The sequence below is a fragment of the Panthera tigris genome, chromosome D1 (genome assembly GCF_018350195.1).
Source record: "Panthera tigris isolate Pti1 chromosome D1, P.tigris_Pti1_mat1.1, whole genome shotgun sequence".
Taxonomy (NCBI): domain Eukaryota; kingdom Metazoa; phylum Chordata; class Mammalia; order Carnivora; family Felidae; genus Panthera; species Panthera tigris.
In genome coordinates, this window is record NC_056669.1 from 651491 (window position 1) to 670690 (window position 19200).

Here is a 19200-nt window from a genome sequence, read left to right on the forward strand (position 1 = left end):
AGGACACAGAGCTTAAATTACTGCAAGTTCTTCGTGATTTAAGATGACCTCAGAACTGGATTCTACCATCTGAGTTCTGTTTACAGTTTCCATAACTGCTCTGTGGTTGTGTAATTACTCAGACAGCCCTAGATTCTCAGACACCTCAGCTATAATTGTTTCAGAGAGATGATTCGAAAAGTTTGAAAAAGGTGATCTCTAAAGCAAAAGATTATCTCTGGCTCTGCCATCTTTATTCTAGGCACTCCTTGGTGCTCGTTAAGTATTCTTCACTTTACAAAAATGCCACAGACATGAAATAATTACACAAATAATGCACATTATTCTAGTGGGCCTTTTTAAAAATATAAACTGGAAACAATTATAAAGCTATTTATAAAAACTCACTATTGGAAATGGAATTTTCTGTTTGTTCTGAACTAAGCAATGAAAGACAACTTCCTATTAAGAAATCAAAGACTAAGGAAATGCCTACAAGCATTAATGACAGTTTTCCATCTATTTTTAAATTAAGTTCATTAGTGACTTATTTTAAATATTTCATTGTAGACTATATTTAATTTTTATGTTTGTATGTAACTGAGTTTAATCCTCATTTTTGAGCACTCAAATGAATTCATATCCTTGATTTAGTTTAAAAAAAAAAGAGCATCACTTCTGAAGTTTCGGGGTCCTGTTTGCTTAACTATTACCTTGAGTACCACTCAAGTATTCATGAAGCTTTTACATTTCCACAATCCATTCACATAATTTATTCTTGTGAGCGTCAAATCACATAATTTTGCACAGGCAAAAAACATAATTATTTTTATTTTTTGAAGTCGAGGAATGTAAAAGAAAACTAATATTATAGTTTACCACTTAGTCACTGAGTTGTTTTTTTAAGTAAAAGTTCTCATTTGAACCTCACTGAGACTGGCATTCTCTAGATGAGGAACATTCTCTAGATGAGGAAACAGAAACTCAAGAATTCTGAAATAATAATAATGGGTTTGGGGTAATAATTGGTTAAATATATAAAAACATCTATATTTTATGACTTCATTTATTTGGGTATTTCTAAATTTCAAGTTAAAAGATACTATAACTCCTTTAGATATTTGAAAGTTTTCCACTTAATATTCTGAAAACAAATATCCTTATCTTCAAGGCAATTCAAGCATGTCTTTGTACCTTGCAATCTAAGGATTCTTAAATCATTTATTAAAATAGTCAATATGAGAAATTGCAATATTCAAGGCACCACGTATTTGCAAACATCGATAAAATAAAGTTCTCCAAAAGTTAATTTTGTTAGGCAGATTAATTCTTCCTTCTCACCCTTTATTTCTCTTATTCATTTACCCATCCATCCATTCGCCCATCCATCTGTCCATCCCTCCCTCCCTCCTTCCCTATTATGGGCAGTGACTGCACCATGGGTTGAGATGACAGAGAACCCCCTGCCTCCCAGGAGCAGGGGAGAATCAGAGAAAAGTGACATAATTTGAAAAAAAAAAAAAATGACATTATAGAATGTGACCAAAGAGCTTAGGGCCTACACAAAGAAGAGACTATAAATATTTATATTTTTAGTGTACCTTTGCCAGTCCTTTGTCATTTTTTAGTTTGACATTTGAATAATGTCTAAAATACCTGATAAAAGCATCACTAGTCCCATTGTGAATTTTAGTTGCACAAAGCAGCAGTTTTTAGTGTTTTCCACAAGTGAGTTCCATGTAATGTGAAACTGTTCGATATGAAGCCAGAAAAAGAAATGGAATTGATATTTTACTTTTTTTAATGTTTATTTTTGAGAGAAAGACAGAGTGTGAACTGGGGAGGGGCAGAGAGAGAGGGAGACCCAGAACCCGAAGCAGGCTGCAGGCTCCAGGCTCCAAGCTGTCAACCCAGAGCCTGGCGCTGGGCTTGAACTCACAAACCATAAGATCATGACCTGAGCTAAAGTTGGACACTCAACCCCCTGAGACACCCAGGTGCCCCTGGAATTGATATTTTTAAAGAACATATGCAAAATTTACCCAAATAGGAAACCCACAGTGATGGAAGTTTTCACAACCAATGATAGGACCAGGACACAAGAATGTAATGTTTGCCTCAAAAATTCAAAACCTTCACTACCTTAATTTCTCTGTGGTGTATATAAAGAATAGGATACAGAGGGGCACCTGGGTGGCTCAGTCCGTCAAGCGTCCCACTCTTGATTTTGGCCGAGGTCATGATATCACGGTTTGTGAGTTCAAGCGCCACGCCAGGCTCTGTGCTGACAGGGTGGAGCCTGCTTGGGATTCTCTGTCTCCCTCTCTGCCCCTCCCCTGCTCACGTGCACGGTCTCTCTCTCTCAAATAAATAAACTTAAAAAAAAGAATTTAAAAAAATACAATAAAGAAAATAAAGGACTTATTGTGGCCCCTGTAATTTCCAGGTGTATATGCTTGTGGTGCTTCTGACCTGGAAGAGATCCCAATGACACGATCCTCCTGCACTAATTCCTGAACAAAACTGGGGCCTTGGGTGAAACAGAAGCGGCAGTTTTGAGACGTTAGCTGCTATGATCGGCCTGCAGAAAGAGCAGAGGCCAGCAGTCTTTGGAATTCAGGTAAGTCCTGGGCAACTGGACTCCAGGAGGAAGACGGTGCCACCCGTCAGTGCACCTATGTCTCCGCCCGTGGGCGCGCCCTCCTTGCGGGACCCTCCCCACTCGTGGGACACCTGACTCTCCACCTTCGAGGGTCCGCTGGATCCACAGCCCCTGCTGCCCCCGCGTCAGCTGATCTGGAGGGTCAGGGTGGGGGTCAGGGTGATGGTGAAGAGCAGATCCTGCGCCCACCCGCCTGCATCTGCGTCCACACCTGCCGCTCACTCGGGAGGTGCAGGAATTTAGGCGAGGAAACAGTCTGCCCTGATGAGAATTCCAAAGCACACACAGCGTGACAAATCGGTTCCACACACGCTTCAACGGTTCGTTTGGTTGTCTGAGCTGTGGATAGATTTCGTGTCCGGCAAACCTGTGGGGCAGAGGAGGGACGTTGTTAGAGACTACCGACAGCTCCATGTGTAAATTCAGATGCGGGTTTGGGGTGATGCTCCCATATGACGATGATGAGGCCCCCAGGGTGACTTGAAGGATCAGCTGATTCTGACTCATATTACTGCATTCTTTCTCTTATAACATATTGGTAAAGAAGGAGAGAAGTTATTTGGCTTTGGTTGTTTCGTGGGGGTTTTTTGAGTATAGTTGCCATAATGTCATGGCAGTTTCAGGTGCATGACGCAGTGACCCGGCCAGTCCGTCCACCATGCTGTGCTTGCTACACATGTCCCCACCTGTGACCATCCCAACTCTTACCATATGAAATGTGTCCCCCGTGCTGTGCCTCTTATTCCTATGATCTACTTCCATAACTGGAAGCCTGTGTCTCCCACCCGAAACCCTTCACCATTTTGCCCACCCTGCACCCCCTCTGCTCCAGCAGCCACCAGTTTGTTCTCTGTATTTATAGCCTAAAAGTTATTTGAATGGTTTAAGGACAGGCCCCCCATATGTCAATAAATTGCTTCTCAAAAGCCTTTCAAATACTATTTTACAAAATCATGAATGTGTCAGATATTCTTAGAAGCAAAGGGAGAGATCTATGAATAAGTTCAGCTGTCCCTAAGGTGAGTAAAATAGACAAAGACTCACACATACACTGTAAAAATGTGAACATATCGCCTGGAGAATAGAATCCAAAAGTATAAGGTATATAGCGTGACCCATAATCCTAAAAGGATAAGAGCCCCTGACACAAATGATCTATGGAGTCTCTTCTACTCAAAAATTCTGCTCTTCTATTATTAAATTTGCTAGTAGTAGATAGCTAGATCCTTGTGGCCAGTGTTTCTTAATTAGCATGGATTGGACTGTAATTACATACTATTTTAAGCTTCAAAAAAAGAATGAAATTAACTTCTATTTTAAGACAATACTAAAATGTTTTTGTCCTTTCTGTCTTTGGATCACTGCATTTTGGAACTGAGAGGACGCATGAACTTTATACTACAACAGAGGACTAGCCACAAATGCACTCGTATCGGGAAGGTCACGTTACCCCTTCATCACAGTAAAGCACTTCTCCAACCACAGATATCTGAAGCTGTGCACCAACATTTAGAGAAATGTTCTTCCTCCAGCTTCTCATTCCCATTAATATATATATATGCATACATATATATTATATATTATCATATATTATGCCTATATATATATATACACATATAGGCATCTGGGTGGCTCAGTCAGTTGAGTGTCCAGCTTCAGCTCAGGTCACGATCTCACAGTTTGTGGGTTTGAGCCCCATGTCAGGCTCTGTGCTGACAGCTCAGAGCCTGGAGCCCACTTCGGATTCTGTGTCTCCCCCTCTCTCTGCCCCTCCCCACTCGCATTCTGTGTGTGTCTCTTTCTCTCACCAAAATAAATAAACATTAAAAAAAAATTAAAAATATAGATATATATCAGTTAGAACCCAAACATAATAAATTCAGTATAGGAACAAGACACAAAACAGGAGAAATCAGGAAGTATCTTCATCTTCTTTGAGCAAACTTCTTAACCTCCCCCGGGGCCTAGGTTTCCTTTGTTACAAAAATTAAAAGGTAGGGAATCCAGTCTCCTCCCTTTCCCCCCATCTGCCAAAACCTCACTCAGCCTGGACGTGCCTCCCTCAAATGACTTCTGCCTGCTTGAAAAGATGGTGGAAGAAGACCTGGAAAGGGTGGAATGAGTCCTTTAGAACGCAGTGTTGACTCACAGAGCCGCGATTCTCAGATCAGACACAACGATTTTGCCTGTATTCAGAAATGGGAGGTTGAAAGATGCCGTGAACATGTGATTTGAAGACCCACAGCTGTTTGGGAGAAAATAGCAACAAGAGACTTTTAGGGATAGATTTAGTCAGATTATTCATTCGTACCCCGTTGTGTACAGAATCAGCATACGAGGTAAAAGGGCGGGCTGTCCTCCCCAGAGAGCAGGTGAGTGAAGCACCAGAGCTACAGGGAGAGATTTAAGGGAAATAGTTATGTTGGTGTTTACATAGTTTTTTCTATGTTGTGTGTCAGTTAAAATTGTTCGAAGAGGAAAAATAAAAGCAACATATTATAACTTAGATTTGAAGATTAATATTTAACTTTTTAATCAAATGTATGTGTTGCCTGCAGCCAGGGTCAACAAACTATAGTTTGTGAGCCAGTAGCTATTTTTGTAAAACGAATATTTATTGGGGGTGTAGGGAGGGACGTGAGCATCACGCAACATCGGACATCCTTCCTCGTCTGGCCTCATCCTGACAATTAAATGTTGTATCAGTAGCTTATGGAAAGGGAGTGTGTTCTACCCCAACCTTTGTACCATTTGACCTTCACCCATCTCACCCACCCCAGCCCATCTCCAGCAACTCCCAGTCTGTTCTCTTTGTCTCTGAGTTAGAGGCCACACATAAGTAAGATCATGTGGTATTTGTCTTTCTCTATCTGACTTATTTCACTCAGTATGATGCCCTCAAGGTCCATCCAGGTTTTGCCAAATGACAAGATTTTCTTCTTTTTTATGGCTGAATACTATTCCATTGTGTGTATGTATCACATTTACCCAAGAGAAATGAAAACATCTGTCCACAAAAACACAAATCTCAAGTCTATTTATAACTATTTTCTCCATAAGAGTCAAACAAAATAAAACAGAACAAAGCCAGGAAACAACTCACATATTGTACCAGATGTAGAGTTGGACAGATTTTAATGCATTCATTCCATGGAAAACTGCCCAGCAACAATAATGAACAAACTACCAAAACATAGATGTGTATGAACTTCAAAAACAGCCTATCGGGGGGCGCCTGTCTAGTTCAGTTGATTGAATGTCCAGCTCTTGGTTTCAGCTCAGGTCATGATCCCAGGGTCATGGGATTGAGCCCTGCCTCGGGCTCTGTGCTGAGTGTGGAGCCTGCTTGGGATTCTCTCTTTCTGTATGCCCTTCCCCTGCTCACATACACTCTCTTGCTCTCTCAGTCTCTAAAATCACACACACACACACACACACACACACACACACACACACACACACACACCATATCCAACTAAAGACACAGTGCACAAGAGAGACAAGATGGACCAGGAAGAGGAAAAGAGGGAATTTTATATTGGGTGATGAGCGTGTCCTCTGCCTTAATTGGAACAGTTTTATTACATGGTTGCTTACATATATCAAAGCGCATTAAATTGCACACTTACAGTTTACATACAATAAGACAACAGATTTTACTTTAAAAAAAAAAAAAAGGAGAAGAGGCCCTCTACACACCAGGTGCTGCGGCCACAAAGAAAGCCCACCCAGCCTCCCTTCCAGAAAGGACTTGCTCCCCACCTATGAGGAGTGGTCTGCAGACAGGCTCCCGGCTCTCCGAAGCCCAGGCAGGGCCTGAAGGACTGGCTTGCCCCAAGTCCTGTCCCTCCCGGGCATCCTGCCGCCCATGGCTGAGTGGGCCACACTGACAACGGTACTGGTGCCAGCAGCGCCCACGCCCCGCCGGCCTGGGCCTCGCACACGTGGGACGCAAGCCTCACTTCTCCCCGGGCCCAGCGTGGCCTTCTCTCTTGTTCCATTTCAGGGCGTGACCCCTGGCACGTGTCGTCCGCCCTAAGAACCCACATGTGACGCCACAGCGTCCCGTTCCCACCGAACTTCCCTGAAGTTTCTTTGGCACAGGCCTCAGAACCCTGCCACCAGGACATCCCACCTCAGCTCACTGACAGCCGGCACACTGGAATGTTCCGATCAGCAGGAAGTCACGTGCAGGCAGCAGAACATGGTCGGCATGCTGGAAGTAGGGTCCTCGGGGGCAGGAGGCTGCTTGCAAAGGCCGGACAGGCTGCCGGGAGCTCAGTGAGGCCACTTTGGTACCCTGGGTCCCACGCTAACAGGAAGTCATAGGAAACCCCCACGGGGCCTGAAAATATGCCAAAGAGGTGGTAATTGGAACCAGAGACCACAGATTTGTGTGCAAAGGGCTGCTCAGAGAATTATGCCAAGAATTGCCATGCTTTTTAATAATAGTTTATAATTACTACATAACTTCACTAAAATAATTAAAATAACGTCAATCAATTCTACACTAACACTTCTAAACAACTGTTCAGCTAGTAGATGTATACCAGTTATTTATCCCTTCGTTCGTTCAGCAAATAGGTACCGAACACCTACCGTCCAGGCACATACAGCCCACCCTTTACAAGTACATTCAAGCTGCAGGTCAAGTTTCCACAGTGTGCTCTGCAGTTACTGGATATTTCTACCACCTGACACATCTGTGCAGAGAAAAACTCCAGGTGTGCATCGTGGTGTGACAACCTGCTGGCGCCCGAGTCTGGACATCCATGACCGCCGAGCTGAGGGTCCCTGCCACCGGTCCCTGCTTTGCTTTCCCGGGCCTTTTTCAGTTTCTTTCTTTGTCTTCCTGAGGCACAGTCGGGTTATGTCGCACGAGTTTCAGGCACACACAGCTCCACACGCTGCGCCCTGCTCACACGGCCTGTCACTAACATAAGGCTACTCGGACCACTACCACACAGCACTGGTGTCCTCCCCGTGAGGTCACGTTTCATCCCGGTGACTTGTTCTCCCATCACTGGCAGCCTGTGTCTCCCCCTTCCCTCCACCCATTCTGCCCATCCCCCTACCTCTCCCCTCTGGCTACCATCACTTTGTTCTCTGTATTTATGGGTCTATTTCTGTTTATTTGTTTGTTTATTTGTTTGCTTGTTCATTTTCTGTTTTTTACATTCCACATATAAGTGAAATAATATGATATTTGCCTTTCTCTGACTTAGCTCACTTAGCATAATACCTTCCAAGTCCATCCATGTTGTCACTAATGGCAAGACCTCATTCTTTTTTGTGGCTGAGTAGTGTTCCTGTGTGTGTGTGTACCATATCTTCTTCATCCGTTCGTCTATCAGTGGGCACTTAGGTCTCTTCCATGTCTTGGCTGTTGTAAATAATGCTGCAATGAACATAAGGGTGCATGCATCTTTTTGAATTAATGTCTTCATATTCTTTGGGTAAATGCACAGTGGTGGAATTACTGGATAATATGGTACTTCTCTTTTTAATTTTTTAAGGAAACTACATACCGTTTTCCACAGTGGCCCTGCCAGTTTACACTCCCACCAACAGTGCACAGGTTCCTTTTTCTCCACATCCTTGCCAGCACTCGTTGTTTCTTGTCTTTTGGGCTGTAGCCATTCTGACAGATAATCAGGTGCTATCTCATTGTGATTTTGATTTGCATTTCCCTGATGATGAGTGATGTTGAGCATATTTTCATGTGTCTGTTGGCCATCTGTGTATTTTGTTTAGAAAAATGTCTATTCAGGTCCTCTGCCCAGTTTTTAATAAGATTGTCTGGGTTTTTTGATGTTGAGTTGTAGAAGTTCTTTATATATTTTGGATATTAACCCCTTATTAGATATATCGTTTGCAAATATTTTCTCCCATTCAATAGGTTGCTCTTTTGTTTTGTGGATGATTTCCTGCACTGTACAAAGGGTTTTTATATTCATGTCATCCCAATAGATTATTTTTGCTTTTGTTTCTCTTGCATTAAGAGACATATTTAGGGGCGCCTGGGTAGCTCGGTCAGTTAAGCATCCAACTTCAGCTCAGGTCGTGATCTCACAGCTCATGGGTTCGAGTCCCACATCAGGCTCTGTACTGACAGCTCAGAGCCTGGAGCCTGCTTCAGATGCTGTGTCTCCCTCACACTCTGCCCTTCCCCCACTCGAGCTCTGTCTCTGTCTCTCTCTGTCAAAAATAAAATAAAACATTAAAAATTTTTAAAAAGGAGACATACCTACAAATATGTTTCTTTGGCCAATGTCAAAGAAATTATTGCCTGTGTTCTTGTCTGGGATATTTACGGTCTCAGGTCTAACTTTAGGTCTTTAATCCATTTTGAATTTATTTTTGTGTATGGTGTAAGAAGGTGGTCCAGTTTCATTCTTTTGCATGCTGCTGTCCAGTTTTCCCACACATTTTGTTGAAGAGACTGTCTTTTCCCCATTAGATATTCTTGCCTTCTTTTTCATAGATTAATTGACCATCTAAGCATGGGTTTATTTCTGGGCTATCTTGTTCCATTGATCTATATATCTGTGTTTGTGCCAGCACCGTACTATAGCTTTTCATAGCTTGAAATTTGGGACTGAGATACCTCCCAAGATTTTTCTCAAGATTACTTTGGCTATTCAAAGTCTTTTATGGTTCCTTACAAATTTTAGTATTATTTTTTCTAGCTCTGTGAAAAATGCTGTTGGTATTTTGACAGGGACTGCATTGAATCTGTAGATTGCTTGGGGTAATATGGACATTTTGACAATATTAATTTTTCCACTCCATGGGCATGGCAATGGTATATCTCTCCATTTTTTTCATCTTTAATTTCTTTCATTAAAGTTTTATATTTTTCAGAATACAGACCATTTACCTTCTTGGTTAAATTTATTCCTAGGTATTTTATTCTTTTTGGTACAATTATGGGGTTGTTTTCTTAATTTCTCTTTCTGCTACTTTGTTATTATTATATTGAAACTCAACATATTTCTCTATGTTAATTTTGTATCCTGCAATTTTACTGCATTATTTCATTAGTTCTAATAGTTTTTTAGTGTGTTTTTTAGGTTTTCTATGTGTTTTATCATGTCATCTGCCAATAGTGACAGTTTAAATTCTTCCTAACCAATTTTGTTGCCTTTTATTTCTTTTGCTTGTCTGATTGCTGAGTCTAGGACTTCAATACAGGTGGTGAGAGTAGACATCCTTGTCTTAATTGTGGTATCAGAGGTAAAGCTCTCAGCTTTTTCCCACTAAGTATGATATTAGCTGTGGGTTTGTGATATATGGCCTTTATTATGTTGAGATCTGTTTCCTCTAAGCCCACTTTGTTGAGAACTTCTTTCATAAATGGATGTTGAATTTTGTCAAATGCTTTTCCTGGATCAAAATGATCATATGGTTTTTATCCTTCATTTTGTTAATGTGATGTATCACGTTGATTGGTTTGCAAATATTGAACCATCTTGTACCCTGGAACAACTCCCTCTTGATCGAGATGACTGATTCTTTTAATGTATTGTTGGATTCAGTTTGCTAATATTTTGTTGAGTTTCGCATTTATGCTCATCAGGGATATTGGCCTATAGTTTTCTTTTTTATGTAATGTCTATCTGATCTTGAAGTCAGGGTATTACTGGCCTTGTAGAATGAATTTGAAAGCTTTCCTCCCTCTTCTACTTTCTAGAAGAGTTTGAGAAGAATAGGTATTAACTTCTTTAAATGTTTAGTAAAATCTATCTGGTCCTAGACTTTTGTTTGTTGGAAGAGTTTTTTGATTACTGATTTCAGGGCACCTTTTGAAATAACTGCTTAGCACTGAGCCTGTGAAAAGGTAGTGTCCTCTGCCCAACCACCTTATAAGTAAGAGGTACTTGCTACCCTGCTTTCTACCATCTCCTGACCCATGGCCTGGAACAGAGGACTGCTGTCCCCCAGATCATTCCCGAAGTTCCCCTCACCCATATCTGAGATCTATAAATAACAAATCTTGTGACTTTATTTCTTTGGTGAGGGAGTATTGCTTCTCAACAGATCTGTCTGTACTACCTGTGCTATACATCATGGAATGGAGGCACATTTAACTAGTACAGATTATATCATTAGCCACTCCTTTGTGGAATTGTTATACTAAGACCTTATTCTTGACACACTAAAATATATCTTTGTGAATGATTTGTGTGAGCACTCAAGTACATTCAGGTGAGATGAGTACCACATAATAAACTATTCAACACCAAGAAGCAAACAGCAGGGAAGAGAATTATTCAAACACATACTTTGAAAATTAAAGGTACATTCATTATTACAACAAAGGAGAGCAGAAATGCCTCTGCATCTGTTGGGTCCTCTAGGAAGCAGATGCCCAGAAGGAGGTGGAGGAGGAGGTGGTGGAGGCGTCTATGAAAAATAAATGGAAAAGGGAGCAGGAGCAGACTGTGATGCTAGCATTTGGACTCGTGAAAAGAAAGGGAGAAGCCAGGCGGATTGAGCAGAGAGGCCCTAGCCGGAGGTGCACCTCTGCAAAACTCTCGCTTGGCCCCCTTTGAGCTCTAGAGCAAAGATGGCTGGTAGAAGAGTCCCGTGTTGGGCAGAAAGGGTACTGTTACTCCCGCGGGGCTCAGCCAGTGCCTGAGCTGCCTGGGAAGAGGGGGTGGTTGCCATCCAGATGCTGTGATGCATCCAGAAGGTGCTGCCAGTGAAGACCATCAGCTACCTGCACTCCTCACAGCTGGTCAGCAGGTTTCTTCTTAAAGGAATATCCAAGCCACGGAACTCCATGGCTGCCACCATTTGCTCTATTCATGGGGCAACTGATAAATGGGAGTCACGCCATCCATCCCTGTCCCCATGACCACTCCACTCCAGTACAGAGGGACCAATGGCAAGGCGAGCTAATGTCGACTGATCAAAACATTTTATCTGTGTTGTTATTCAGTGTCTTTTCCACGGTGGGCACTTGTTTTCTGGAGGACATTACCCGTGATGTAAAACCCTTCACACTTCAGCTCTACTCCCACACGTCCCTTCACAAGCCTCTCACAAGCTTTCTTGTGTTCAGTCTTTCAGCTGTTTCCCTTTCTGGCTTCTGACCAACCAGCCAGACCACTCACCACTACCTGAGAGGATGTATGTGTTTTTATGCATGTGTGCATGCACACACACACACACACACACACACTCGCACTCATACACACCCTCCTTTTCTCACCTCAGGCCCCTTATTCTACACAATAGCAACAATCAAGTCCAATACTCAAAACTCCACGATTAGGAAAATTTTCCCTACCACGGTCTTGCAGATCCACACTTAAGTAAGGCTACGGTGTACCAGGTATTCATTTTTGGATCTCACTCACATACCAACCCAACCAGTCCATAAACCAGCTCTTTTAGCTTGCGTATGTGACTCCCCTGGTGGCCATAGGTGCAAGCTGACGAATGATGCTAATACCAACCTTGAAAGTGGCAAGGGGGTCTGGGATACTGTTGGTTTGCAAACTGGCCCCCATGCTTGGAGGGCAAGGAGAGACCAAAGAAAGAGGCAGGCCACTCCAAATTGATAAGTGGCAGTTTTAACAACCAAGGGAGCTTGCATACAAGCCTTGTCTTGGGCAGCTGCAAAATGAGTAACTCTCCACACCTACACGTCTTAATGGTTTGTATAGAGGTCTTGAATGAGTTCAGTCATGTATTCAGTCCCAGAAATCTCAACACGTTGCTATCTCAAAGCTGAGTCCTTGAAAATGGCTCCCACTGTGGAAACAGTGGGCAGGATGTACATTCCAAGGATAGGAGCAGGGGTGAGGATCCTCTGATTGCCAGGTTCAGCTTCCAGGTCAACCGGTGGTCATGTCCTCTCGGTGACCTCCAAAAACTACTTGCTCTTGCAACTGACTCATGTGCTCTGGTTCAGCTGAGGCTCAATCCCAGACGTGCCATTTCCATCTTAGGATGGAAATCAATCTTACGACTTGCTGCGTCTAAGAGAATCAGATTATAATGGCTACTTCTGGAAGTATGGTCATTTGGTGAAAACAGGCAAGTGTTTCTACTTTGCCAAGGTCTAGTAACACAACACACCAGGATCTGTCTCTTGGAAGGCATAAACATCTCTGCTACAGAAGGCATGGTTCTGCCACGGAAACCCAGGGGCTTGCATTTAATTCTCCCACTGGGGGTTGCCATAAACTGCACACTACCTCTCTGCCCACAGCTGGCATCTCCACATCATCCCGTCAGCCAAATAGCCTGGAAGCGCTAATTGCACTACAGCCCAGTCCTTATGCAGAAACTCTTCCTGCCTGGGCGCTACTCAAATCTGTCAGCCTTCTGGACGATGCAGCATATGGTCTAGAATACAAGTCTTAGGTACAGAATGTGCTGCTTTCAAAGCCCAGAGAGACCTTAGAGATACTGTGCTTCTTTCTTTGTAGTAGAGGATGCAAGATGGAGCAAATTATCTTTCACTCGAGTAGCTGTCCCAGCATGACTCTGACCACTGGAACTCTAAGAGATTTCCCTGCGTGGCAGGTTCCTGAGTCTTTGAAAGGTTTGTCTCCCATGCTCTGGAATGAAAGTGTCTTACCATGGTCTCCTGCTAGCCATGTCTTGTTTGTCTGACTTAATCAAGATGAGGTCATCAATGTGATGTTCTGTGGGATGTTCAGATGGTCCAGATCTCTTCTGACTGTATTTTGACAGAGAGCCCTAGAGCAAAACTGTCATGTGCATTTCTGCATGTTCCATGGGAATGCCAATAGTTTCTAATACTTTTTTTTTCTGCTTGGAGCAGCAAAGAAAGTGTTAGCCAAGGGTCGTCTGGGAGCTCAGTTGGTTGAGCGTCCAACTTTGGCTCAGGTCATGATCTCATGGTTCATGAGTTTGAGGCCCACGTTGGGCTCTGTGCTGACAGCTCAGAGCCTAAAGCCTGCTTCAGATTCTGTGTCTCCCTCTCTGCCCCTTCCCTGCTCACACTCTGTCTCTCTCTGTCTCTCAAAAATAAATAAAAACATTAACAAAAAAAAAGGAAGGAAGAAAAGAAAGTATTTGCCAAATCACTGTGTGCATACCATGTGCCCGAGATCTTATTAACATGTTCTACCAATGAATCCATACCCAGCACAGCAGCCTCAATAGAGGCTAATACTTAGGAGAGCTTGTGTAATCTCTCTGCAGGACAGAGACAGGTGAAATAAACAGATGGGTGATGGGGACCACCACCCATGCTTCCTTATGATCCTTAAGGGTGGGGCTAATGTCTGTCCCATCTCTTGAGATGTGAGATATAACACTTTTTTTTAATTCATTACTATCTTGGCAGAACATAGAGGGTAGGAAGGAATGCATGCACTTTTAGAGGCCTCCCCCACCACAGGCCGAGGCCTACTATGCTAGCTACTCCAACTGCTACGTATGTCAATCCCTTTTGTGTGTTCCTGAGCCAAGGAAATGATCACCAGTCCCCCAAGTCCTGGGCTCAGTAGACCCACTCTAAGCTGAAACCTGGCTACTACTTCACTCATTACCCAGTAGGAAGCCACAGAGAAACTTCTGGTCTATGAGTATAAACGTCAACTCAAGTCCTATGTCGAATAGTCCTCAGAACATCCGTGCACCAGCACCCAAGTAAATAGACATAGGTCCCTTTGAGGAAATATCAGAAGAATCATCATAGTGTAAATTCTTTATGGCATCAGGATCCTTTCTCCAGAACTAGGATTGCCATATTAAGTAATAAAAATATAAGAACTTAATTAAACTTGAGTTTTAGATACATAATTTTAAAAAACTTAGCATAAGTATGTCCCAAGTATTGCCTGGGATATACTTACATTAAAACATCATTCGTTGTTTATCTGAAATTCGAACTTAACTGGGTATCTAGTATTTTAGCTGGCAATGGTTCACTGCCCACCTCATCAGTGAACAGGTTCCAGGTGTGAGAACCAGATTGAGTCCAAATGCAGAGGAAGATACTGTTATTGGTGGTAGTGGGGTGGGGGCAGACCTCAGTCTCCTGCCCGTGTATTCTTGCCTTTCTCTGCATTTAGCATGTGGGGCACAACTATATGCCCCTGGGGACCACAGTTCCCTCAAGGCCAAGCCGCGTTGGTGATTGCCTTTGCAACCTTGCTGACCTCACAAGTAATCGTGGCCCCTGGCTTCTGGAAGTTCAACATCATTGACAGCTAGTGGTCATACGACCTCATCCCTGCTGCCATGAGCAGGCCCAGCTCTCCGGCCCTACTGTCAGTCCTGGCTTGCAGGGAGGCCACGTCAACACCCTGACTGGCCCACCACTGATGGCAAACCCATCCCTGAGGGCCCTCCCAGTGAAACAATACAATTTCCTATTGGCTCACCTGGCCTCACATAGCACACCCTTCAGCATGCCCCCTTTCCTGCATCTCTTAATACTTTCCTGCAGTCTGACCACGAAAGACTGGACTTGATGTCCTCTCACAAAGTTGAGTGAGTGCATGCATATATTTGCACTCCAGAGTTAGAGCAGGTTACCAGCGGCTGGCACCGAATGATGAGATTATAGGAGACTTTTTTCTTTATGCTTTTACATATTTTCTAAGATCTTTTTTTCAGAATAACGAAAACCATTTTTAAAAATAAAAGTGATGACAAAATCAAGCACATTGGAAAGGATCCAGAATCTCCTGGACCAGCAGTAACCATTTCCTTCCAATTTAGGTTTGGGGCTGTGCGGAGACTGGGGCACTGCCATGTCCGGAGCCGTTTGACGGGCCTAAGTAAGGTAGATGTCAAAAAAAACAACACAATCATTTGTGCCACTGTTGCCTAGGAGCTTAAAAAACTAAAAGCCCACCGACTGAGGTAATATTTTTTAAATTAGAGCCAGATTATAGTTTTCAGAAAATTCAATCCACTTTCATTCGTATCTGGAATTATGTCATGCCTTCTCCCGCTGTGATAGAACTGAATGGATTTGGACCGTGTGGGTATTAAGTAGAGCTTTTTCAGTTTTTCGCATTCTGAACAAATTCTCTATTATTGATTGATCTTAAGAGCAGCTCTAATTTCATGATTTGAAAATGTACTGGTAGGCACAAGTATTTACTACGCTTTTCTTAAAACAGGGCATTTAATGGACTCAGAAAACTGAGCCACAAAAGATGACATCTGCACCCACCTCCCACACCAAACATCAGCAGAAAGTCTTTTCCTGGCCACTCACCTTTATTTTATAATATGCCCAAGCTACCAGAAAATTGCACTTCAGGAGCCAGAAGGAAAGGAGGAGATGTGGGCCAGAATTACAGGTAACCAGGGGATTCTGTGTGCTTCTCCTGAGACATTCCTCCTAAGAGTTTGCAACGAAGATGCTGAGTACGCAGACCGTCACTTCAGCCTTCACCACATAATGACATGGCGTGGTCAGGCGTATCATTAGGGCATGCTACAAAATGTTGTTTCTTCCTGCCTCATTCTGGTCTCCCCAAACCTGAATCGGTAATTCCAGTGGGTCAGTTCTCCCCAGAATAGAAGTATCTCCAGAACCTGCTGTGTGTTCCCACCACATCACTGCGATTACTGCAGTAAGATTTTGGAGCGGGACCGTCTTGGGTTCAAGTTCTGGCTCCCATGTGCGACTTTTGACAAGGGGCTTAATGTCTTTGAGCCTAGATTTCATTATTTATAAAGTGAGAATATCTACCACATGGCACATTTATAAAGATAAAAGATCATGTATGTACTTCGCATTATAAGTAATACAAAGTAAATGCTCAATAAAATGATTAGCCTGTGTTTTATACCTTCATATCTGCTCCAACCTCGATTATATGACATCCTCCTGATGGGACTGTCAGGAGGATCCCTTCCCTCTTCAGGCCAGCATCTCCCTGCTTTTGCCACAGCCCCTGTGTTAAAAATCTTCATCATCATCACACATTTTCCCTGCTGAAAAGTTGCATCACAGTGCTTACTGAACAGCTCTCAAATCCTTGTCTCGCCATGAAAGTTCTCTGTGCCTTGACTCTTGTTCCCTTTCACTTGTGTCTTTCACCGACAGCAACATATGGACACGTGCTGCGTGCCGCGTATGGTGGACGTAGTGTGAGCAAGACCGCATCCCTGCATCCATGCGGCACATGTAACCAGCTGCAGTCACTACCCAGAGCTCACTGCCCCCCGGGAACACCTCGCTCACTTACCCCATTAATGAAGGCGTGAATACTCGTGCCTCGAGTAACAAATAAGGGCTGCAACGTAGGCAAAGGTGAGGACAGAGATCCATGTCATTGGAGGGAGGGTTCAGAGGAAAGGAAGACAAATACAAAAATGGGAAATGCAGTCTCTGGTTTTAGCTTTAACACTAATGGGAGTGTGGGGCGAGGTGCTGCAGGAGTCAGTGCAGGTGTTTACAGCCATGCAAGAGTCCCAATCCAGTAGAGGTGGTTAGAGACGCTTCGCAGACAAATTGTCATGCGTGTAGGCCCTGAAAGATGGGTAGGATTTCTACAGCATTCCAACCAGTGGGAAGGGCATCAAACCAGGCCAGTCACCTTGGCAACCAGGTGTCACATTACCATCAGAGAAACTAATTGTGCATGTAATGATCTTAGGATTGCTCAGCTACAGGCATTCTGGTTGTCGAAAAACAGCCGTTCTCAAATGTTGGTGTCCGTCGGCCTCACCTAGACAGCTAATGAATGGCCCAGACTTACTGAAGTAGACCGGTCTTTAGTAAACTTCAGTAAAAATGGGCCTGAGCCTGTTTTTGCCAACCTTCCCAGGTGATTTTTGAAACACGTTACATTTGGAGAACCACCGCCTTAAAAACTAAGCCAGTGCTTTTCCAAGTCTGGTCCGTGACCAGCAGCAGCAGCAGCAGCAGCAGCAGCAGCAGCAGCAGCAGCAGCTGGGAGCTGCTTACAAATGCGGGAGCTCAGAATCCACCCCAGACCTACTGAATGAGTATGTGTGTATTAATATTATATCCGGGTGATTCATGTGGACGCTTAACTGTGACAGGAACTGATTCAAACAAGTGGCTGTTAACCAGAGTTTCACACTGGAATCACACTGGAAGTTTTAAAATTTACTGATACCTGATCATACCCTCAGATTCTTACCATATTTGTATGGGCGTGGCCTGGACATGGGTGAGTCCAGCGGGAAGCAGAGTCTATGACTCACAGCTCGAAGAATTTCCAGGTGTTCATGATTCTTTGTAGATACACCAAAGTAATATGGGCTCCTTGATATTTTTTCCTTGATAGTTTTTGTTTTTTTGTGTGCATATGTGTATCCAAAAATTGGATTGTACTGCTCACTAACGGGATTTTTTTTCACTTACAATTATATCTGGTTAACTTACATGATGTAGTAGTTCATTTATATCTCTGTAAGCCTGAAGAAAAATCTGATTCGAGAGAATGATAAAGCAATTATGGTAAAAAATGGCAAGATTTGGAGAAGTTAGTGAAAGGTAAAAGGAAATTCCTTGTACTAATTTTTACACTTATCCCTTGAGTTTGAAACTATTTCAAAATAAAGAAAAAAATCACATATGTAGGACCTCTCTCCTCATTCTTTTTTCTAGCTGCATAGTATTCCTTTTACAGATTATACTGTATTTATTTCATTTAACCAGTACTCTATTGATAGACATATGGTTTTTTTCCTGTCCCCTATATTACAAAAAATTTTCAAAGTTAACATCCTTTTATTTTTTTTTTACAATATTATTCCATTTATTTAAACTGAAAAAAAACAAACTTTACCCATTTCTCCCAACACCCCTCCCCACCCCCCAGCCTCCTACAAGCACCAATCTGTTCTCTGTATCTATAAGTTTGGTATTTTTCTTTGTCGGTTGGTTTTAGAGTCCACATGTAAGAGAGATAATACAGTATGTCCTTCTCTCTCTGACTTACTTCATTTAGCATAATGCCTCAAGTTCCACTCACGTTATCACGAATGGCAAGATTTCATGTTTTATGGCTGAATAATATTGCACTGTGTCTGCATACCACATCTGTTTTATCCATTCATCCACCAATGGACACTTAGGTTGTTTCTGTATCTTGGCTATTGTAGGTAATGCTGCAGTGAACTTAGGGGTGTATATATCTTTTCAAATTAGTTTTTGTTTTCTTTGGACAAATAAATAAGCAAAGGTGGAATTGCTGGATCATATGGTATTTCTATTTTTAAATTTTTGAGGAAACTCCATCCTGTTTTCCACACGTCTGCACCCAGCAACAGTGCAAGAGGGTTCTCTTTTCTCCATATTCTCACCAACACTTGTTATTTCTTGTCTTTTTGATGATAGCAGTTCTAGCAGGTGTGATGTGTTATTCATTGTTATCTCATGGTTTTTATTTGCATTTCCCTGATTATCAGTGATGTTGAGCATCTTCTCATGTACATACTGGCCATCTGTATATCTTTGGGAAAATGTCTATTCAGGACTTCTGCTTATTTTTTAAACAGATTGTTGGGGGGGGGTTGTTTTGTTTGATATTGAGTGGAGTTCTATATATATTTTGGATATTGGCCCCATTGTCTCATAT

General features: G+C 42.8%; 1 long non-coding RNA gene across 1 annotated transcript; it reads left to right on the forward strand.

The window, feature by feature from the left end:
• The first annotated feature begins 2429 nt into the window (after positions 1-2429).
• LOC122231165 lies at positions 2430-18107 on the forward strand. The gene is made up of 4 exons (XR_006208338.1): positions 2430-2599; positions 15353-15416; positions 15760-15942; positions 16695-18107. It is a non-coding gene; the product is annotated as an uncharacterized LOC122231165 (long non-coding RNA).
• Positions 18108-19200: the final 1093 nt, after the last annotated feature.